This window comes from Tamandua tetradactyla, chromosome 7 (genome assembly GCF_023851605.1).
Source record: "Tamandua tetradactyla isolate mTamTet1 chromosome 7, mTamTet1.pri, whole genome shotgun sequence".
Lineage (NCBI taxonomy): Eukaryota > Metazoa > Chordata > Mammalia > Pilosa > Myrmecophagidae > Tamandua > Tamandua tetradactyla.
The window spans coordinates 59,401,269-59,426,190 of NC_135333.1; the positions used below are offsets into that span (position 1 = coordinate 59,401,269).

At 36.5% G+C, this 24,922-nt stretch overlaps 1 protein-coding gene across 3 annotated transcripts in view; it reads left to right on the forward strand.

The window, feature by feature from the left end:
- LOC143691274 (aldo-keto reductase family 1 member C23-like protein) overlaps window positions 1-24,922 on the forward strand; it is a 460,654-nt gene that overhangs the window by 380,988 nt on the left and 54,744 nt on the right. The window lies entirely within an intron of this gene.

The window sequence follows — 24,922 nt, forward strand, 5'->3', positions numbered from 1 at the left end:
TTTCCCACTTCATTCTTTATGATCTGAGAAAGTGTTTTGTATGATTTCAATCTTTTTAAATTTATTGAGACTTGCTTTGTGACCCAGCATATGGTCTATCCCTGAGAATGATCCATGAGCACTTGAGGAAAAAGGTATATCCTGCTGTTGTGGGGTATAATGTTTATATATGTCCATTAAGTCTAGCTCATTTATTGTACTCTTCAAATTCTCTGTTTCTTTATTGATCCACTGTCTAGATGTTCTTTCCATTGATGAGAGTGGTGAATTGACATCTCCAATTATTATGGTAGATGTGTCTATTTCTCTTTTCAGTATTTTCAGTGTTTGCCTCATGTATTTTGGAGCATTCTGATTCAGTGCATAAATATTTATGATCGTTATGTCTTCATGCTGAATTGTTCCTTTTATTAACACACAGTATCCTTCTTTGTCTCTTAACTATTTTACATTTAAAGTCTAATTTGTTGAATATTAGTACAGCTACTCCTTCTCTTTTCTGATTGTTATTTGCATGAAATATCTCTTCCCAACCTTTCACTTTCAACCTATGTTTATCCTTGTGTCTAAGATGTGTTTCCTGTAGACAGTATATAGATGGGTCCTGTTTTTTAATCCATTCTGCCAGTCTATGTCTTTTGATTGGGGAGTTGAATCCATTAACATTTAATGCTACTACTGTATGGGTAGTACTTTTTTCTACCATTTTGCCTTTTGGATTTTATATGTAATATCTAATTTTCCTTCTTTTTACCTTTACTCATAGTCTTCCTTTCTACACTCTTCTCCACAGCTCTCTCTTTGGTCATTTCATATCTGTCCCTAGTGCTCCCTTTAGTATTTCTTGCAGAGCTGGTCTCTTGGTCACAAATTCTCTCAGTGATTTTTTTGTCTGAAAATGTTTTAATTTCTCCCTCATTTTTGAAGGACAATTCTGCTGGATATAGAATTCTTGGTTGACAGTTTTTCTTTTAGTAATTTAAATATATCATCCCACTGTCTTCTCGCCTCCATGGTTTCTTCTGAGAAATCTATGCATAGTCTTATTGGGCTTCCCATGTATGTGATGGACTGTTTTTCTCTTGCTGCTTTCAAGATTCTCTCTTTCTCTTTGACCTCTGACATTCTGATCAGTAAGTGTCTTGGAGTATGTCTATTTGGATCTATTCTCTTTGGGGTATGCTGGACTTCTTGGATCTGTAATTTTAAGTTTTTCATAAGAGTTGGGAAATTTTCAGTGATAATTTCCTCCATTAGTTTTTCTCATCCTTTTCCCTTATCTTTGGCTTCTGGTACACCCACAACATGTATATTCATGCACTTCATATTTTCATTGAATTCCCCAAGTCCCTGGTTGTATTTTTCCATTTTCCCCCCTATATTTTCTTTTTCTTGTCAGATTCCAGATGTTCCATCCTCCAGTTCACTAATCCTATCTTCTGCCTCTTGAAACCTAACATTGTAGGTTTCCATTGTTTTTTTCATCTCTTATACTGTGCCTTTAATTCCCATAAATTCTGAGACTTGTTTTTTTGAGGCTTTTGATTTCTTCTTTTGTTCATTCCTTGCCTTCTTTATATCCTCCCTCAAATCATTGATTTGATTTTTGGTGAGGTTTTCTATCTGTTCATACATTCTGAATTAATTGTTTCAACTCCTGTATCTCATTTGAATTGTTGGTTTTTTCCTTTGACTGGGCCATAGCTTCAATTTTCTTAGTGTGATTGTTTTTTTTTGTTTGTTTGTTTGTTTGTTTTCGCTGGTGTCTAGGCATTTAACTAGCTTAATTACTTTCTTCTGGAGATTGCTTTCACTCCTTTTACCTAGGGTTTTCTTACTGGATGAATTTGTTGTCTATCTGTTCTTTGACATTCAGTTCAGCTTTTTCTGGACCTCTAGCTTAGGTTTTGTTTAACAGAGGAGAATTTTTCGGTTCTTGTTTTCTTATTTCTTGCCCTGCCTGCATGGTGCCTTTTTCCCCCCACCCTTAGGAGGGTCTACTTAGGTATTATAGACCCCAGCCAGATTTTCCCAGACCAAACTGGCCTGGAGATTGGTTTTTCAGGAGGAAAGAGTCACCTGTGTCAGTTTACCCTGAAGGTGAGACCCAGTAGGTTGAAAGACTTTCCTGTGAAGTCTCTGGACTCTGTTTTTCTTATCCTGCCCAGTATGTGGTGTGTGTCTGCCTGCATGTCCCACCAGCATAAGATGATGCAGTACCTTTTTACTTTGGCAGACTATCCCTGCTGCGGGCATGGTGGGGACAGAGGAGAGGTTGTAGGCTGGTTTTAATGGCTTCAAATTACCAAGCTCTGGTGTCTGAATTCCTTAAGGGAGGGATTCCACCTGAGTTGGGCTTCACCCCTCCCCTGGGGAAGGCACAGGCTCCAGACAAGCCCTCAAACGAGCTTGTTTCTCCCTATGCAGGGGACAGTTGCAGTCTGAGAAGTCCTGCCACTGTATCTGAAGGCAGTGATAGCTTTGTAGAAACACAGCCACAAAAACCTCTGTTTCTTTTTTTTTCTTTTTCTGTCAGCCCCGCCCCCTTGGCACTGGGGCAACCTCTGCTTTGACCAGGTTCACCTAAGCTGGGGGCCTATTTTTAGTTGTCAGAATTTCTTACTTATTTCCACCATTGGTGTTTAGTTGGGCTCAGCCCCTGCTGCTGGTAAGTTTCTTTCCTTTCCTTTCTGGGAAGCAGCTTGTAGGGGAGGGGCACTGGCCACTGTGGCTTGGGGAACTCACAGTTATGGGGGTTCACAGCCAGTCCAGCTGGTCCAGACTGTTGTACATTGTGTGTCTGGTCACTGACATGGCCCCAGGAACTGTTCTGTACCTTTTCTGGTTATTTAGTAGTTGTTCTGGAGGATGAACTAAATTGTGCACATTGCCAAGCCACCATCTTGGTTGTTGCTCCTCTTCTCTAAGTCACTAATTCTTTCTTGAGTGCTTAGTGTAATTCACAAGTGAAGCCATCTGGTCCTGGACTTTTCTTTTTGGGGAACCTCTTAATGACTAGTTCAGTTTCTTTACTTGTGATTGGTTTGTTGAGGTTGTCTATTTCTTTTCAAGTCAGTGTTAGTTGTTCATGCCTTTTCATCTATGCTGTCTAGTTTATTGGCATAAAGTTGTTGATAGTATCCTCTCATTACCTCCTTTATTTCTGTGGGGAAGTCATTATGTCTCCTCTTCCATTTCTAATTTTATTTATTTGCAACCTCTCTCTTTTTCTTTTTGTAAACCTTACTAAGGGCCCCTTCAATTTTATTGATTTTCTCAAAGAACAATCTTCTGGTTTTGTTGGTTTTCTCAATTGTTTTCATGTTCTCAATTTCATTTTATTTCTGCTCTAATCTTTGTTATTTCTTCCCTTTTGCTTGTTTTCAGGTTAGTTAGCCATTCTTTTGCTAGTTCTCACAAGTGAACAGTTAATTCCTTGATTTTTGCTCTTTCTTCTTTTTTAATATAGGCATTTAAGTCAATAAATTTCCCTCTTGGCACTGCCTTTGCTGCATCCCATAAATTTTGATATATTGTGTTTTCATTTTCATCTACCTCGAGATATTTACTGATTTCCCTTGTAAATTCCTCCTCGACCTACTGGTTGTTTAAGAGTGCATTGTAGGGCCTCCATATATATGTGAATTTCTGGCCCTCTGCCTGTTCTTGATTCCCAACTTCATTCTTTGATGATGTAAGAAAGTGTTTCATATGATTTCAATCTTTTTAAATTTATTGAGACTTGTTTTGTGACCCAGTATATGGCCTGTCCTTGAAAATGATGCATGAGCACTTGAGAAAAAGTGTAGGAGTTAAAAGACTAATGCTTAACTTGAAATTGCAGACTTGGTTCATAAACTATGAGAAAGTGGAGGCATACGTTTTGAGAGCATGGAACTTCAGTAGAAACTTAGATGTGCAGATAAAGTACAATGACATGTGGAAGAGACTTACTTAAAGGAAAAGAACATTCTAACCTTAGAAGTATTTACTTCAACTTGTTTTTGCAGTATACGCTTCTTAGTTTTTGTACAAAAACAACATTTATAATAGTTCTTACCAGTATATAAATTAGGCACCTGCCTGAAATAAGCTTGTCTGAAGACTGATGTCTCCAGATCCTCTGATCCCTTTCTCTCTCATTTTACTTTAACATTCCTTAGGGTCACAGCAGCAGCCAACAGATGTCGACCACGAAGGGACCCTAGGATAGGATTACTCTGCTTTTGTGTTAAAGTATCCAAGGAAATTGCGTGTCTCCAGACGCTGAGCATTCACCACAAAAACAGACCTAGGTCATTGTTGTAGTCTTTTAAAGTAATTTTTAAATTTTCTTGTAGCATCAGGGTAATGGGAAATCATATGGGTGAATGGAGGAGTATATTTGCGTGTTAAAAACATTGTTAGGAACTACAGGGGTCTCAGTGAAGACTTCAGAGTCACTAGAGTTCTTTTATTTAGTACAGAAGAATTGTTTTTGGTTTCAACCTCAAGGCCATAATGTTTTCTATTATTATGATAGACTTAAAAGATTGCTTCTGTACCATACCTTTAGCAGAGCAAGATTAAGAAAAATTAATTTCTGCACTTGTTCTTAATGAGCTGCCTTTATATAAAAATTCATATGCACATGTGTCAGAAAATATTTAATAGAAACAATGCTATGCCAAACAAAAGTCAGCACTCATTAATGGTTCCTATGGAATTGTAACAGATTGGTCCCCTAAGGGGTATGAAACTCAGGATTGTAGTTCTGACTCTGTGTTCTGTTAAGTTATCTTGGTTTAATCTAAATATTTATTCTACTGAAATTTATACCAATGCTACAAATAAAATCTTGTGACAAGGAACGAGAATGGTAGCCCCATCTCCTTTTGTTAACTTAGATCCTTAACAAACAGCAATTTGGAAACTGGCCATGAGTTTAGCTCCTATTCATATTTGAAAAAGAAATATATTTTAAGAATTTTAACACTGAAAATTCTTGTTAAAAACTATATATTGATGTTTCAAATATGCATTAACTAAAGTATTTTAAGTATTTAACATTATTCTAACAAATTTAATTTTGATGGTAATTATATGTGGTAAAATATTTGTTTAAAATAATGAAAGTATTAAAAATATAAAAGGTGTATTTGTATTAATAGGAAAAAGAAAATAATTTTATCCTAAGATGAAATGAATAACTCATTTATAAAATGAGAAAAATGTAGGACAAAGCCTGAACTAATATAATAATTGCTGAGGGTTTACAAACATGGAAATTATGGTCAAAACCAAGAAAGATTTAATGAGTCTAAAATTACAACATTTTCTTGGACTTTTAGCCTGTTCTAATAGAACATATAAAATTTTTTTTTCTAGATAATCAGTGTAAAAGGCAAAGAGTTTGTGTTTTATCAAAATAACTTATGTTAACTTTTATCATGTCGTTATCTGTATAAAAAATATTGATTTTCTCCTGGGTATCATTATACTGGCAAAAACTTTCTATTCTTGCTCCAAACCAGGTGGCTTAATCTATTAATCTAAGTAATATTGCTGTAAATGAATCTATTACTGGATAAATAATATTCAAATCATATAAATACCTAAATTCCTTTAAGCCAAAATATTTTAATGCTTTGCCCAGTGTTTATATAAACTACATCTATATAAACTAAATTTATCCCAAAATAACCATGACTTATGTTGGGAGCAGATCAGATTTGAGGGCTGAATGCAAGGAAAAATACACCTGTGGAATCTGTTCTGTTCACCTGATGTTGCCATTATATGCAACTGATGTTGCTATCACATGACCTTGGAAAGAAACAGTTAAAATGCACACTCTAGCTGAGAGGACTGGCTATTCTCCCAGAAGGAGGTGTACTTTAGTAAAGATATCTAGGTCCCAGGAAGCACCTCTTGGTCCCTAACCAGTTCCCAGAGGATCCAACTGGGCCCGATCAGGTAAGCAAATTGGAATTTGGCCACTATTGTGGGAAAATATCATAAAAAACTGCAGTAAATTTAAAATTACCAAAAACACACAGCCAATTATAAAGAATCCTCATTCCTGCATTCCTTTTCAATCAATCCAATGAATTCATTTTTAAAAATCTGGTCATTTACTATGGGTACATATCACTATTGACACTTACTCTGCTTTCATTTTTGCTAGCTGCTACTTTAGGGATTCCTAATTATATGTTACAGAACCTGTTTTAAATTTTACAAGGAAATTCTGATTTATTAAGCAAAAGGCAATTAACAGCTATGGCCAAGCAAGAATTACAATTAATTGACCAATGCATTAAAAAAGGACAGCTTGTTCAAATAGATCTAGAAAAGCCTGTTGATTTTATTTTCTTTACCTTGCAATCTCCCACAGGCCTATTTTGGCAAGATGGTGTTTTAGAATGGATTTTTTTTAGCGAACAACCAACAAAAATGTTTAAATGCATATCTACAAAAAATTCATTTCTATAATAGCCAAAGGTCACCAAAAATATTATCAATTAGGAGGTCACGATCATAATCGCATAGTGTGTGATCTCACAAAAGGAGAGATTCAAAGTCTATTTATCTTCCATAACTCTTGGCAAATAGCATTAAGTGATTTTTAAAGGACAAATTAATAATCATTTGTCTATGTCAAAACTTTTACGATTTCTAAAAAGAACACAATGAATTTTGCCTAAAATGGTTCGAGCTTCCCCACTAAAGGAAGTCATTACCATCTTTACTGATAGTAGTAGTGGGCAGGCTGCATCTGTCACCCCAGGGGAAAACAAAAGTTGGAAAACACCTTATATCTCAGCCCAGTGCACTGAATTAGCAGCTGTAATTCAAGTACTGTAAAATTTTCTACAATCTCTTAATATTGTTTCTGATTCTGAATTTGTCTGCCAATGTTACATTGAAACAGCTTCTTTATTTGAAAGAAATGAGTTATCCCAAATGCTTTTACATTTACAAAAACTAGTAAGAAGTTGAATTAATCCCCTTTTAATCATGCGTATAAGAGCTCATACTAATCTTCCAGGTAATTGTCATCACAAAATCAGCAAGCAGATACTCTTGTGGGGGTAATTCAAGATCCCACGATATTTCACAAATTAACTCATATTAATAGCAAAGGGCTGGAAAAGAAATTTCCATCTTTATCTAAACAGTAAGCTCAGGTCATTGTTTGGACTTGCCCAACATGTGGACCTTTAAATGCACTCCCATTTGCATCAGGGGTTAATCCTCGAGGTCAAAAAGCAAATGAATTATGGCAAATAGATGTTACTCATATTTCACATTTTGGTAAAATGCAATATGTACATATTTTCACAGACACCTTTTCTAATTTCATATGGGCCACCGCACAATCTGGGAAATGTTTCTGCCATGTTCGATCACATTTACTTAACGCTTTTATTGTTATGGGATGTCTCAATCTATTAAAACAAGCAATGGTCCTGCTTATACAGAGAAGAAATTTCACAAATTTTATACTACTTTTCATATTACTCATATCACAGGAATTCCACATAATCCCTCTGGGCAAGGAATTATTAAATGAACAAACCAGACACTAAGCTCTATGCTCATAAAACAAAAAGGGGGAGATGATGATCAGGAGGATGATGTTGTGAAAATAAGTACACCAAAAGATCAATTAGCAAAAGCACTGTTTACTTTAAAATTTTTAAACATTTATGATAATTCATCACAGACCCATGCAGAACAACATTTTAGTAATTTGTAAAAGAAAAATGATATAACCCAAACAGAGCTGCAGCTACAGCCAATAGATTGGAAAGATGTTAAGGATGATCTATGGAAACCAGGCATGATAAAGGTGTGGGGTAAGGAATTTGCTCTTATCATTACAGATGATGGAACCTCTGTTTGGATTCCCTTGATAAAAAAATAAAAGCCAGACAGGTCGATCCTAATGAAGATAACTAACAGGGTAATGTACATTAAAGGACATACAACTTTAATTGTTGAAGGACAGGGACATAATTACACTCATTGGGCTTATATTCTAACCCACCTCTGCTGCAGGGTCTAACATGGGCAGATCCAACTTTACCAATATATCTGAATACTAGTTTAGGATTCTCAGGTCTAATAGATTCAAAGCTTCCAAAACTACTTAAGGAAGAAGGAAAAAATGGTGTCAAATTTAACTCTTCCATTTCTAGAATGACCCGAAAGCATAGGTAATGAATTATCATGTATAACATAAGTAATCAAAGTACATGGTTTAAGATCAAGAATGATTCTCATAATTATCTACATATATATCTGTCTTTTAGCTCTATGGAATCAAATGATACTTGCCTATTAGATGGGAGAGAAAGTTGGAATGGATGGCAGTTATGTCATATGGATCGAGCAGTTATCATAATTAATAATTTCTATGGAATTATAAGAGATGGCGGCCCCTGCGGGGTATCCCATCTCTAACTCAGAGATAACTGAGACAATAAGGACAGACAAGCTAAATCAGAGGTTAATACATAGAGGATGATTTGTGACAATCCATGGGATGATAAATATAACATTAGTCAGAGAAATTTATAAAAAATTTTCCTAAGACTGAGACCAATTTTTATAGCAAATTCAAATAACTATAACTTCTCTTTAAATAGCAGCCATAAACACTATAGGCAAATATGTATTAGAAATCCATATGTATTTGTTAAAAGTCATATGCATATGTGTAGAATGGAATGATTTCTAAATGTGTTAATTTTTTAATTAATAAAAAAGTATATAAATTATCAACAGAGAAAAAAAGTCATATGCATATAAGAAATCAAACTTTTAATTGTGAGAATTGTTCTCTATTCACTTGTCACCAAGCATTTATGTTGTAGGAAAATGAAATGATTATTGCAGCAAGGAGAAGAAGAGGTATTTAGCTGCCAGTGCAGATATCAAGATCCTGGCAATCCTCTCCAGAAACACAAGTCCTGATCCATTTGGCCAAGGAATATCTAAAAAGGACTAAGAGACTAATTGAACTCATTATTGCAGCTGTCATTGGAATCATTGGAATTATCACAGCAGCTGTGGTTGCAGGAACTGCATTGCATCAAAGTACAGACACAGAATTATGTTATAGAATAGTTTAAAAATACCAGTGAGCTGTGGCATAGTCAATCTCATATTGATGAGCAAATTAATAACAGACTAAATGATATAGAGATAGCATTGGTTCATATTGGAGATCAAATGTATAATTTAAATTTTTTACAGAGTTTAAAATGTGACTGGAATGAGAGCAATTTTTGTATTACCCCTTTAAGATGTAATCATTCTAAAATAGAACGGAAAAAAGTAAAGATGCATCTTTTGGGGCATTTGGATAATTTAAGTCTTGATATCTTAGAATTACAAAAAAAGGGTATTAGAAATATCTCAGAATAATTTACATATAGTCGATGGAAATGGTGTTATACTATCACTTACCCAAGAGCTAAAAAATCTTAATCCTATTTATTGGTGGAAATTTTCTCATTTTCTAACAACATTGTGAATAGGAATTTTACCTTTTCTACTACTTCTTTTCCTTTTAAGTGTCCTGAAGCACTGTTTGCTGTCTGCCATCTCATCAGCGCATAAACAAACACAAGCTCTCAATGTAATGTTCATAAAAACTTTGAACTCCTCCCCTAAATAAGCTATAGTGCTTGGCTAGTAGTCAATGATGGGTAAGACCCTTACTTCAGAGAATAAGGGCAACTAAGACAGGCACAGTCACCGTAGCTTTATAAAAAAGGGGGGAAATGTAGGAGTTAAAAGATTAATGCTTAACTTGAAATTGCAGACTTGGTTCATAAACTATGAGAGAGTGAAGGCATACGTTTTGAGAGCATGGAACTTCAGTAGAAACTTAGATGTGCAGATGAAGTACAATGATGTGTGGAAGAGACTTTCCTAGAGGAAAAGAACATTCTAACCTTAGAAATATTTACTTCAACTTGGTTTTGCACTATACGCTTCTTAGCTTTTGTATGCAAAAAAATTTATCATAGTTCTTACCAGTATATAAATTAGGCACCTGCCTGAAATAAACTTGTCTGAAGACTGATGTCTCCAGATCCTCTGATCCCTTTCTCTCTCAATTTACTTTGATATTCCTTAGGGTCATAGCAGCAGCCAACAGAAAAGATGTACTCTACTGTTGTGGGGTTTAATGTTCTGTAAATGTTAAGTCTAGCTCATTTATTGTATTATTCAGATTCTCTGTTTCTTTATGATCCTCTGTCTAGATGTTCTATCCGTTAATGAGACCAGGGAATTGAAGTATAATACTATTATGGTGAATATGTCTGCTTCTCTTTTCAGTATTTTCAGAGTTTGCTTCATATATTTTGGAGCACTCTGGCTTTGTGCATAAATATTTATGAAATTCATGTCTTCTTGTTGAATTGTTCCTTTTATTAATACATAGATTCCTTCTTTGTTTCTTTTAATTGTTTTGCATTTGAAATCTAATTTGTTGGATATTAGTATAGCTACTCCTGCTCTTTTCTGATTGTTGTTTGTTGAAATACCTTTTCCCAACCTTTTACTTCCAACCTGTTTGTTCTTAGGTCTAAAGTACTTCTCCTGTAGACAACATATAGTTGGGTCCTGTTTTTTGAATCCATTCTGCCAGTCTATGTCTCTTGACTGGGGACTTTAAACCATTAATATTTAGTGTTATTACTGTAACTGTAAAGTACTATAAGAGCAGTACTTTCATATACCATTTTGCATTTTCGATTTTATATTTCATATCTAATTTTTTTCTCTTTTTACCTTCATTGATAGTCTTCATTTCTATTCTTTTCCCACACCACTGTCTCCTGTCTTTTTCTATATGCCTCTAGTGCTCTCTTTAATATTTGATGCTGAGCTGGTCTCTTGGTCACAAATTCTCTCAGTGATTTTTTTTTTGTCAGAAAATGTTTTAATCTCCCCCTCATTTTTAAAGGACAAGTTTGCTAGCTATAGAATTCCTGGTTGGCAGTTTTCTGTTTTAGAATCTTACATATATCATACCACTTGTTTTCTCGCCTCCATGGTTTCCTCTGAGAAAACTACACCTAGTCTTATTGGGCTTCCCTTATATGTGATGGATGCTTTTTTCTTGCTACATTTAAAATTCTCTCTTTCTCTTTGACATCTGGCATTCTGATTAGTACGTGTTTTGGAGATGTATATTTGTATGCATTCTGTTTGGGATATTCTGTACTTCTTGCATCTGTAACTTTAAGTCTTTCATAAGAGTTGGGAAATTTTCTGTGATAATTTCCTCCATTAGTCTTTCCCTTCCTTTTTACTTCTAAACTCTTTCTGGGACACCCACGACACATATATCCATGTGCTTCTTGTTGTCATTCATGTCACTGAGTCCCTGTTTATATCTTCCCATTTCTTTTCCCTGTATTTTCATTTGCTCACACTTGGTTGAAAAGAGATTCTCCCTACACCCTGACTCTCAATCTCAGGGATTGAATCCCTACACCCCACCCCAGAGATGGTGTCATGGCACCATTGGACGTAGGACATCTCAACTCTGCCATTGATTAACCACACAAACAACACCAGTCAAAGTCAATTTCTCAGGGCATGTCAATCCTCTCTGGGAACTCTGTTCAGACTTTCACCTCTTATCCCCTTTCAACTCAGGGTACCCCCTCAGGAAACCCTAGCATGAGGTCAGAGTCTCCTTATGGTGCACAGCTACTGAGATGGACCTTGAGTGGGGACTTCCAAATCCTGGTTTGCACTTGCTGTCTGTTTTGGAGACAGTAGTAGGGAATTCAGGATGCCTGTCTACCCCTCCCAGCCCTCCCTCATTCATTGTGACTCAGTTGAACTCTCACCCTCCTTCTCAAAATGGGTTCAGGACAGTCACATCTACCTAAAGACACTCCTCTTGGATGTCTACTAAAAAATATAAAAGCCCTTAATCTAGCAAATGCAATGAAACAAAAATAATCCGTTTTTCTCTCCACTAAAGCCTGGGCACAAGATTGGCTAGATAATCATAACAAATGGCCTGAACATGGTACATTTGATTAAGAGGTCCTTTTAAACCTCAACAATTTCTTAAACACAATCCCATATGGTCTGAGATGTCCTATGTCCAAGCTTTTTGGCTTTATGAAGTCACCCTTCTCTCTTCCAATCCTGTACTGCTTTCCAAATTCTTCTTCTCAAGGAACAGCCTTCCTGTCCTCATTCTGCACTAGTCTCTTCCATGTTCTCTGTTTCGGCTTCCATTCTACTGCCTTCCTCACCTCTGAAATTACTTCAATCCCACCAACAACCCCCTCACTATAACCCTCCAGCAAATTTGTACTCCAGTGAACCTCTCCTCCAACCCCCTCCTCAAGTAGAATCGTTTCCACTGCCTCCTTCAGTCCCTAGGGTGCACCCTGTACTGCCATCCTCCTCTTCTCTCTCTCATTTTATCTCAATTCCCAACTCCTCTGCACCAATGTCTCTAATTTCACCATCACACAATGTACATGTCCTTTACTCCCTCTCAGACATAGGGCAAATTAAGTAATGCCTTGAGTCTTTTTCATCTAACCCTACCAAATTCATTAAAAAATTCCAATACCTGACTCAAACCTATAGTTTAACCTATCAGGACACTTACGTAATCCTTACTGCATCCACCACCCTAAAACAAAAAGCCAGATCCTAGCTGCGGCCACAGCATATGTGGATAGCCTCCACATCCAAAACCCCACCAATCTGGCTGGCCCTGTAGCAATTCCTCCTATACCTCCAGACTGGAACTATCAACCCCATGAAAATGGCCCATTTTCTTACTTGCTTAATGGAAGGTATGAAAAAGACCACCCTCAAGGCAGAGAAATAACCCAAGGACCCAGTGAAAATCCAGTAACCTTCATGAGTCACCTTACAGAAGCAAGACTCAAATATATTAATCTAACTCCCAACTCAGGGGCTGGCAGTCTATATCTTCATACTCACTTCAAATCTCAGTCAGCCCCTAATATTGAAAGGAAAATTTCAAAAATTAGAAAAAGCCCTAAACTGCACAATGGGACCTAATTAAGGAAGGCTTCTGAGTATTTAACAATAGAAAGGAGAAATGTACAGAGGAAGAAGAATAAAAGGAACAATCATGGGGAAAAAAGACCAGGCTAAATTGTTGATGCTGGCCACAGTCCTATGGAGAGATCAGCCACAGGGAAGATGGGCTAACAATGCCAGATCTTCCCCAAGGCCTTGTCTTAAATGTGGCAGAAAACACTTGACCAGAGCCTGTCCTAATCCCTGACCTATGCTGGATCCTTGTCCTCTGTTCAAACAAAGGACATTGGAAAGTGTATTGTCCATTGGTCTCTAATCTAGGGATAAAACAACCTCCCTGAACACATCCCAGCCATGGGCTCAAGACAGGAGTCTGCTGTCACCAACCTTCTCAGACTTGCCACAGAAACAATTGATGAGGCCCAGAGTCAGAGGCCCCAACACTTTCCATCAGTGAGGCTAAACCCAGGTAACAATGGCAATAGCAGGCAAGCCATCTCTTTCCTCTCAAACACTGGGGCCACCTACTACATATTAGCAAAATTTACTAAACTTGTCTCTCCTTCCTCCATCTCTATTGTTTAGGTAAATGAAATACATTCTAAACCCAATACTATCCCTCCCCTAATTTACATTTTAAACCAGCAAATATTATTCATCACTTTTTAATAATACCCTTCTGCCTTGTTCTCCTACTTAATAAAAATATATGAATTAAGTTCCATGCAATCATACAACTTCCAACCATGACTCCACAACTGTCAAATTTAAAGCTATCCATGGTCCTGCTGCTCTCCTTTAAAACCCTCGATCCTTCCTCTCCCCCAAACCTCCTCCTTCTGCTTCTCACAACCCATATAAATCCTGATCAAAATGAGTTAAATTTTAATACACAGTTCATAAAATTGTTTAATAAATCCATTTTTGCAAACTGGGAAATTAATGCTAATATAGCAAAATTATAAATGTAATGTTACTTATACCTTGTCAGACTGCTTAAAAACCAACCAGGGTTTAAGTTGTACTAAATTAACTCAAAAAATTGAACCATGTATGTTACAACATTACTCTAATCTCTGTACTCTTACTCTATTTCCACAAGCTAACTTTTCAGTTCTCTATACACAGCATGTATATATTACAAATAATAATATAACTGAATTGGCCATGATGAAATTAACTGCCCCTTCTCTACATGTCTGCAGCACTTATGGATGCTTTACTAGCAAGATAAAGTATTTTATTTATCCCCTAATCATCTGAAAAATGTTTGCCTCTTTTGAATACCCATATCATTACCTTTACCTAATGTTTATGTTTCCTTAGAATCCCTTGTAAATATCATTAAAAACTTGTTAAAAACTTCTCATGTTATAGTTACTAATATTCACTGGTATAATTTCTTATTCTACTTTATAACTACACTAAAATATTAGAATGCTATAATTTACCCTATCTTAATTATTACTATGATTTTAATTATGTTAATACCTTTCAATTATTACATGTACAAAAAATATGTAAAATATATTTGACAATAACCCCCAATACTGTTAACAAATTATATAGTAAACATTTAAAATTCTTAGGTCTATTGAAGGGTTAAAAAGGAAAGAATATCCAAAGTTTCCACAGTGGTCTTCTAACTATGTGATTAGAAGTTGTTTATGCACATTCCTTCTTAGAGAATTGGCTCATCTCCCAGAAAGTGGTGTACTTGATAAAAATTTTTAAACTCCAGGAAATATCCTTGGGAGCCTAGCCACTTCTCTGGGATTAAGTACTGAAGGGCAGTCACATAGGACACTGGCAATCAGCCATCTTTATTCCAAAATAATATTTCAAAGCCTAAGAAAGAGTATTTAAATTTCAATAACATCTTGTGTAATTAAATTCATTTTATAACAGAAGTCACAAGTAAAATGAGGTGCCTTACTTTCAAGCTTTTTAAGAAATTGCATGATAACCATAAAACTTTGAAGAATACAATTTAAAAAAACAGATGCAATATCTATATGTGATATTAATTCTTGTCAAAAATTTTATATTAATATTTCAAATATTCATTAACTAAAGCATTTTAAGTATTTAGCTTTATTCTGACAAGTTTAATTTTAATAGCAATTATATGTAGTGAAATAGTTGTTTAAAGACAGCTTCCAAAATCACTTAATTAACTTAATAATATGAAAGGTATAAAGGATGTGTTTTTATTAAAAGGAAAAAAGGAGCAGTTTTGTCCTAAGCTAAAATGAATGGCTGTCACAAATGAGAAAAATAAACAAAACCTGAGTGGATATAATAAGTCACAGAATATTTGTGGAAAAATAAATTATGGTCAAAGTTTGGAAAAGAATAATGAGCCTATCTATAATTTTTTTAAAGATTTAATATAAAATAATATACTGATACAAGACAGAAATTTAATTTTCTTTCCATTAAAGTAACAAAGTTCTCTTAAATTATTGATCTGTTTTTAATAAAAAGCTATAAAAGTTTTTGTTTTAAATAATTAAGATTAAAAAGCAAAGAATCTATGTTTTATCAAAATAGCCTTTTATAATTTATGTTTCTTTATCATGTTCTTGGTTAAAATAAAACCAGGTTATTGCACTTTAAAAAAATATATGTCTTTTTCTCAGCTTCAGTTAAGTAAGAAACCAAATATTGTTTCAAACCTGACCACTTTTAACATTTTACTTTCATAAAATCAAACTCTAAAGGATATCTTTTCACTTCAGTTGCAAAATACTTGCTCTTTAATGTTGTACGAATAAAGTGCTAAAAACAAGGTTCATTTAACATGTTTTAAGTGGCATCAAAATGTTTAAAAGTACTATAAAAATTAAACCATTTTCTAACCGTCTGTCAATAACTAAACTATATAATGTTAAACAATGATATAATGTTGCTCATCATAGGTTTTTTTGGTTTCTTCTCAGTTCTTCTTAGAGATATAAAGTAACAGAACAGCATCAAGAACACCCTGTGGCCCAATAAATCACCAACTTTCTCCCTTTTATCTGGGAAACCTGGTTACAGGGTGTCATGGTCAGGTTGTGTCAACTTGGCCAAGTGGTGTTATCTGGCCATCTGGTTGGGAAAGCCCTGGAATTTCTGTTGCTATGAGAACATTTCACAGAATTAAATCCTGACTATGTGGACTGCATTCACAGCTGATTGCATTTGTAATCATCTCCAGGGAGTATCTCCTGCAATAATATGTGATGTTTAATCTAATCTCTGGAAGGCTTTTCAGGAGGATTCATAAGAGATATCACTCTTCCTGCTTCAGCTGGTGAGCCTCTCCTGTGGAGGTCATCCAGACCCTTCATTAGAGTCACCAACTTCATAGCCTGCCTTACAGATCTTGGACCCTTATGTTCCAATGGTCACCCAGTCAGCCTGTCCTGAGAGTTTGTTGAAGACCTAAATTGGTTCCCAGTTTATGACCTGCCCTACAGATCTTGAACCATTATATTCCCACAGCAGCTCAGCTAGCATCTCCTGAGAGTTTGTTGAGGCCCTTAATTTGTTGCCAGCTTGTAGCCTGCCCTACAGACCCTGACTCTGCATTCCCATGGTTATGTGAGACACTCCTATAGATTTTGTATCTATGGATATCTCCTGCTGATTCTGTTTCTCTAGAGAACCTTAGCTAACACAACTTGGTACCATGAGTGGTTCTTAAGAAACAGAATCTTAAAAATGTTTGTTTTTTTTTTTATGATTGAGTTTCTACTCCGACTGGAGTCAAAGGCACTAAGGATTCTGCTTCTCATAATCAGAATGACACTACCAATCCATGGGGTGAACTGGCAAAAGAGATAGTCAAGATATCCCCACTGGATTCTTCTCATAAATCACTCGTATGAAACTAGGCTCTGGGGGATAATATTTTTGACACCTTTATGGAGTGTTGTGGAAAGGAAATAGAAGGTATAGAGATGTTGAATGGTTGTTGTCAGATACACTGTATGCATTAATGAGGTAAAGAGATGAGCTGAAGGCTTCAAATGAAAAACTTATGCACTGTATGATAGATATAAACATTTCTGAGTGCCCTGAAGGAAAATCTTATTTCCTGTAGCTGCAGACTTGAGATCTCCAAAAACCATACTCAAAATCTTGTTGTTAGAGTAGCAACTTTACAATGTAAGCTGAAATCCCAATTTTGCATGGTAAAATTGTCTCCCATTAAAGTGAAGGCATTGGTTGGAAAGGAGTTGGACCCTGAAAAATGGGATGGTGACAAATGAATGATAATGATATCAGTGAAGAGGGGGACACCCTGGGTCATGCTGAGTCTTTTCTAGATGACACTGTAATAGTCTGCCCTGAAGACATAGCTGCCATACCTCCAGCTTGCCATGAGGAGTTTGCCAGACAACCTCCAACTGAAGGGATTATCCTTAGAATGATTAATCATGTTTCACTAGATGAAAGTGGAAATGAATGACCTGAAGCAAATGGCTTGGAAGAAACTTCTATTTCTTTTCATGACCCACCTCATCTACTCCTCATTTCTTCCAGATCTGTAACTACACTAAAGTCCAAACAGGCCTCAAAAGGTGAGGTGCAAAGTGTCATGCATGAAGAGGTACACTATACTCCAAAAGAACTACATGGGTTTTCCAATTCATATATGCAGAAATCAGGGGAATATATGTGGCAATGGATTTTAAGGGTGTGAGATAATGGAGGGAGGAATATAAAGCTCAGGATGAATTTATTCATATGGGCCCACAAAGCAGAGATTCTGCATTCAATGTTTTAGCTCAAGGGGTTAGAAAAGGCATAAACAGTTTGGATGATTGGCTGAAACATGGATCAAAAGGTGGCTGATAGAAACTATCAGCGCAAAACTTCCTGGAAGATGGCGGCTTAGTAAGACGCGCGGATCTTAGTTTCTTCTCCAGGACACCTACTAGGGGAGTAGAAACGATACAGAAAGCGCCCAAAGCCACAACAGAGATAAAAAAGACAGCGTACCCCATCCTGGAACAGCTGGCTGGCTGAGAGAAGCAGCTTGGGTGAGATCGCCGAGGCGCACGGGCCTTACTGGGCAGGGTGGCAAGCGGCCGGAGTTACTCCCTTCCCCCTTCCTGGGCCGGCTGGGAGAATTGGAGAGGTGGTCCCCTGAAACCAAGGCGACTGGCGCCCACACCAAGCGCAGCCCCCGGACCAACTGAGAGAATTGGATCGGAAACCCCAAGGCCGCGGAGAACGGTGACCCCGTGACTCCCGGGGAACGTGCACTCTCTCGGGCGGGCCGCTGCCGCTGGCGCCCTCCCGCCACGCTTGTTGCCCAGGGCCGACTAGGAAATTCGGACGGGCTCTTTCCCTGGCTGCGGCGACCAGCAACCCTCCCTGCGTTCGGACACCCTCCCTGCGTTCGGACCCCGGGCCGGCTCAAGCCGCTTCGGCTAGCGAACCCCCAGGACGGCGAGAGTTTTCCAAAGTTTAAGGTCCCACAGCACCTTTTACTGGTGGGACCCGCAGACAAACGTGTGCCACGAGCGCCACCTACTGGGCAGGATAAGAAAAACAGAACCCAGAGATTTCACAGAAAAATACTACAACCTTGCTGGGTCCAACACCAAGAGAAATCTGAATAAATGCCCAGACGCCAGCAGCAGAAGATAACTGTCCACGCTCAAAAGATTGAGAATATGGCTCAGTCAAAGGAAGAAACCAATAGCTCAAATGAGACACAAGAGCTGAGACAACTAATGCTGAATATACGAACAGAAATGGAAAACCTCTTCAAAAATGAAATCGATAAATTGAGGGAGGACATGAAGAGGACATGGGTTGAACATAAAGAAGAAATAGAAAAACTGAAAAAACAAATCGCAGAACTTATGGAAGTGAAGGATAAAGTAGCAAACATAGAAAAAATAATGGATAGCTACAATGATAGATTTAAAGAGACAGAAGATAGAATTAGTGATTTGGAGGATGGAACATCTGAATTCCAAAAAGAAACAGAAACTATAGGGAAAAGAATGGAAAAATTTGAACAGGGTATCAGGGAACTCAAGGACAATATGAACCGCACAAATATACGTGTTGTGGGTGTCCCAGAAGGAGAAGAGAAGGGAAAAGGAGGAGAAAAACTAATGGAAGAAATTATCACTGAAAATTTCCCAACTCTTATGAAAGACCTAAAATTACAGATCCAAGAAGTGCAGCGCACCCCAAAGAGATTAGACCCAAATAGGCATTCTCCAAGACACTTACTAGTTAGAATGTCAGAGGTCAAAGAGAAAGAGAAGATCTTGAAAGCAGCAAGAGAAAAACAATCCATTACATACAAGGGAAACCCAATAAGACTTTGTGTAGATTTCTCAGCAGAAACCATGGAAGCTAGAAGACAGTGGGATGATATATTTAAAATACTAAAAGAGAAAAACTGCCAACCAAGACTCCTATATCCAGCAAAATTATCCTTCAAAAATGAGGGAGAAATTAAAACATTCTCAGACAAAAAGTCACTGAAAGAATTTGTGACCAAGAGACCAGCTCTGCAAGAAATACTAAAGGGAGCACTAGAGTCAGATACAAAAAGACAGAAGAGAGAGATATGGAAAAGAGTGTAGAAAGAAGGAAAATCAGATATGATGTATATAATACAAAAGGCAAAATGTTAGAGGAAAATATTATCCAAACAGTAATAACACTAAATGTCAATGGACTGAATTCCCCAATCAAAAGACATAGATTGGCAGAATGGATTAAAAAACAGGATCCTTCTATATGCTGTCTACAGGAAACACATCTTAGACCCAAAGATAAACATAGGTTGAAAGTGAAAGGTTGGGAAAAGATATTTCATGCAAATAACAACCAGAAAAGAGCAGGAGTGGCTATACTAATATCCAACAAATTAGACTTCAAATGTAAAACAGTTAAAAGAGACAAAGAAGGACACTATATACTAATAAAAGGAACAATTAAACAAGAAGACATAACAATCATAAATATTTACGCACCGAATCAGAATGCCCCAAAATACGTGAGGAATATACTGCAAACACTGAAAAGGGAAATAGACTCATATACCATAATAGTTGGAGACTTCAACTCACCACTCTCATCAAGGGACAGAACATCTAGACAGAGGATCAACAAAGAAATAGAGAATCTGAATATTACTATAAATGAACTAGACTTAATAGACATTTATAGGACATTACATCCCACAACAGCAGGATACACCTTTTTCTCAAGTGCTCATGGATCATTCTCAAAGATAGACCATATGCTGGGTCACAAAGCAAGTCTCAACAAATTTAAAAAGATTGAAATCTTACACAACACTTTCTCGGAACATAAAGGAATGATGTTGGAAATCAATAATAGGCAGAGTACCAGAAAATTCACAAATACGTGGAGGCTCAACAACACACTCCTAAACAACGACTGGGTCAAAGAAGAAATTGCAAGAGAAATTAGCAAATACCTCGAGGCGAATGAAAATGAAAACACAACATATCAAAACTTATGGGATGCAGCAAAGGCAGTGCTAAGAGGGAAATTTATTGCTCTAAATGCCTATATCAGAAAAGAAGAAAAGGCAAAAATTCAGGAATTAACTATCCATTTGGAAGAACTGGAGAAAGAACAGCAAACTAATCCCAAAGCAAGCAAAAGGAAAGAAATAACAAAGATTAGAGCACAAATAAATGAAATTGAAAACATGAAAACAATAGAGAAAATCAATAAGGCCAGAAGTTGGTTCTATGAGAAAATCAATAAGATTGATGGGCCCTTAGCAAGATTGACAAAAAGAAGAAGAGAGAGGATGCAAATAAATAAGATCAGAAATGGAAGAGGAGACATAACTACTGACCTCACAGAAATAAAGGAGGTAATAACAGGATACTATGAACAACTTTACGCTAATAAATACAACAATTTAGAGGAAATGGACGGGTTCCTGGAAAGACATGAACAACCAACTTTGACTCAAGAAGACATAGATGACCTCAACAAACCAATCACAAGTAAAGAAATTGAATTAGTCATTCAAAAGCTTCCTAAAAAGAAAAGTCCAGGACCAGATGGCTTCACATGTGAATTCTACCAAACGTTCCAGAAAGAATTAGTACCAATTCTCTTCAAACTCTTCAAAAAAATCGAAGTGGAGGGAAAACTACCTAATTCATTCTATGAAGCCAACATCACCCTCATACCAAAACCAGGCAAAGATATTACAAAAAAAGAAAACTACAGGCCAATCTCTCTAATGAATACAGATGCAAAAATCCTCAATAAAATTCTAGCAAATCGTATCCAACAACACATTAAAAGAATTATACATCATGACCAAGTGGGATTCATCCCAGGTATGCAAGGATGGTTCAACATAAGAAAATCAATTAATGTAATACACTATATCAACAAATCAAAGCAGAAAAATCACATGATCATCTCAATTGATGCAGAGAAGGCATTCGACAAGATTCAACATCCTTTCCTGTTGAAAACACTTCAAAAGATAGGAATACAAGGGAACTTCCTTAAAATGATAGAGGGAATATATGAAAAACCCACAGCTAATATCATCCTCAATGGGGAAAAATTGAAAACTTTCCCCCTAAGATCAGGAACAAGACAAGGATGTCCACTATCACCACTATTATTCAACATTGTGTTGGAGGTTCTAGCCAGAGCAATTAGACAAGAAAAAGAAATACAAGGCATCAAAATTGGAAAGGAAGAAGTAAAACTATCACTGTTTGCAGACGATATGATACTATACGTCGAAAACCCGGAAAAATCCACAACAAAACTACTAGAGCTAATAAATGAGTACAGCAAAGTAGCAGGTTACAAGATCAACATTCAAAAATCTGTAGCATTTCTATACACTAGTAAGGAACAAGCTGAGGGGGAAATCAAGAAACGAATCCCATTTACAATTGCAACTAAAAGAATAAAATACCTAGGAATAAATTTAACTAAAGAGACAAAAAACCTATATAAAGAAAACTACAAAAAACTGCTAAAAGAAATCACAGAAGACCTAAATAGATGGAAGGGCATACCGTGTTCATGGATTGGAAGACTAAATATAGTTAAGATGTCAATCCTACCTAAATTGATTTAAAGATTCAATGCAATACCAATCAAAATCCCAACAACTTATTTTTCAGAAATAGAAAAACCAATAAGTAAATTTATCTGGAAGGGCAGGGTGCCCCGAATTGCTAAAAGCATCTTGAGGAAAAAAAACGAAACTGGAGGTCTCGCGCTGCCTGACTTTAAGGCATATTATGAAGCCACAGTGGTCAAAACAGCATGGTATTGGCATAAAGATAGATATATCGACCAATGGAATCGAATAGAGTGCTCAGATATAGACCCTCTCATCTATGGACATTTGATCTTTGATAAGGCAGTCAAGCCAACTCATCTGGGACAGAGCAGTCTCTTCAATAAATGGTGCCTAGAGAACTGGATATCCATATGCAAAAGAATGAAAGAAGACCCATCTCTCACACCCTATACAAAAGTTAACTCAAAATGGATCAAAGATCTAAACATTAGGTCTAAGACCATAAAACAGTTAGAGGAAAATGTTGGGAGATATCTTATGGATCTTACAACTGGAGGCGGTTTTATGGACCTTAAACCTAAAGCAAGAGCACTGAAGAAGGAAATAAATAAATGGGAACTCCTCAAAATTAAACACTTTTGTGCATCAAAGAACTTCATCAAGAAAGTAGAAAGACAGCCTTCACAATGGGAGACAATATTTGGAAATGATATATCAGATAAAGGTCTAGTATCCAGAATTTATAAAGAGATTGTTCATCTCAACAACAAAAAGACAGCCAACCCAATTACAAAATGGGAAAAAGACTTGAACAGACACCTCTCAGAAGAGGAAATATGGATGGCCAAGAGGCACATGAAGAGATGCTCAATGTCCCTGGCCATTAGAGAAATGCAAATCAAAACCACAATGAGATATCATCTCACACCCACCAGAATGGCCATTATCAACAAAACAGAAAATGACAAGTGCTGGAGAGGATGCGGAGAAAGAGACACACTTATCCACTGTTGGTGGGAATGTCAAATGGTGCAACCACTGTGGAAGGCAGTTTGGCGGTTCCTCAAAAAGCTGAATATAGAACTGCCATACGACCCAGCAATACCATTGCTAGGTATCTACTCAAAGGACTTAAGGGCAAAGACACAAACGGACATTTGCACACCAATGTTTATAGCAGCATTATTTACAATTGCAAAGAGATGGAAACAGCCAAAATCTCCATCAACAGAAGAGTTGCTAAACAAACTGTGGTATATACATACGATGGAATATTATGCAGCTTTAAGACAAGATAAACTTATGAACCATGTAATAACATGGATGGACCTAGAGAATATTATGCTGAGTGAATCCAGCCAAAAACTAAAGGACAAATACTGTATGGTCCCACTGATGTGAACGGACATTCGAGAATAAACTTGAAATATGTCATTGGTAACAGAGTTCAGCAGGAGTTAGAAACCTGGTAAGACAATGGGTAATTGAAGCTAAAGGGATACAGACTGTGCAACAGGACTAGATACAAAAACTCAAAAATGGACAGCACAATAATGCCTAATTGTAAAGTAATCATGTTAAAACACTGAATGAAGCTCCATCTGAGCTATAGGTTTTTGTTTTGTTTTGTTTTGTTTTGTTTTGATTTTACTATTATTGCTTTTATTTTTTTCTCTATATTAACATTTTATATCTTTTTCGGTTATGTTGCTAGTTCTTCTAAACCAATGCAAATGTACTAAGAAATGATGATCATGCATCTATGTGATGATGTTAAGAATTAATGATTGCATGTGTAGAATGGTATGATCTCTAAATGTTGGGTTAATTTCTTTTTTTCCGTTAATTAAAAAAAAAAAAAGAGAAGGGATAATTGGAGATGAAGGGATACAGACTGTACAACGGGACTGGATATAAAAACTCAGAAATGGACAGCACAATACTACCCAATTGTAATGCAATTATGTTAAAACACTGAATGAAGCTGCATGTGAGGTATAGGTTTTTTGTTTTTGTTTTTTTTGTTTTTTTTTTCTTTCTATTATTGTTTTAATTCTTATTCTGTTGTCTTTTTATTTCTTTTTCTAAATCGATGCAAATGTACTAAGAAATGATGAATATGCAACTATGTGATGTTATTAAGAATTACTGATTGTACATGTAGATTGGAATGATTTCTAATTGTTTTGTTAATTCTTTTTTTAATTAATAAAAAAAAATAAAAAATAAATAAAAAAGGTGGCTGATATCACCTGAGGTTGAAATTTCAGAACTACCCTGGTATAATGTAGATGATACATTATCTCTCAATGGCTTAGAGAGATTGGAATGTTAGAGTGGATTTATCATGGAAAATCTGTTCATACACCACAGGAATGTCCAGAGAATGCATCTTTTACCAGAACTGTGAGACTAGCTCAGTCATCCCTGAGGACTTCTGGAGTTGCCCTTCTCTGTAGGTCAAATATTACTGTGGGAACTGCTGTCACTGAGCTAGAATCCTTAAACAAAATGAGGATGAATGATCAGATCCCAAATTGGCAGAAGCCAGGTGGCAGCTCTTAATAACCAAAGACAAGGTGTACGTGGCTATCATAATGGACAGCAGACTGAAATCAGTTGTCAAAGTAATCTGACTCACAGAGATGTCTGGCATTGGCTAGTAGATCCTGGGGTACCTAGAAGTAGAATAGATGGGCAGTCTACTAAATTTTTGTTTGAGCTGTATAAGCAAAAGAGTTCTAGGTCAAGTAATCCAAAGCCTAACTTGAATTACAAAAACAGAGAGTCATGGCCCCTTTATCAATTTCT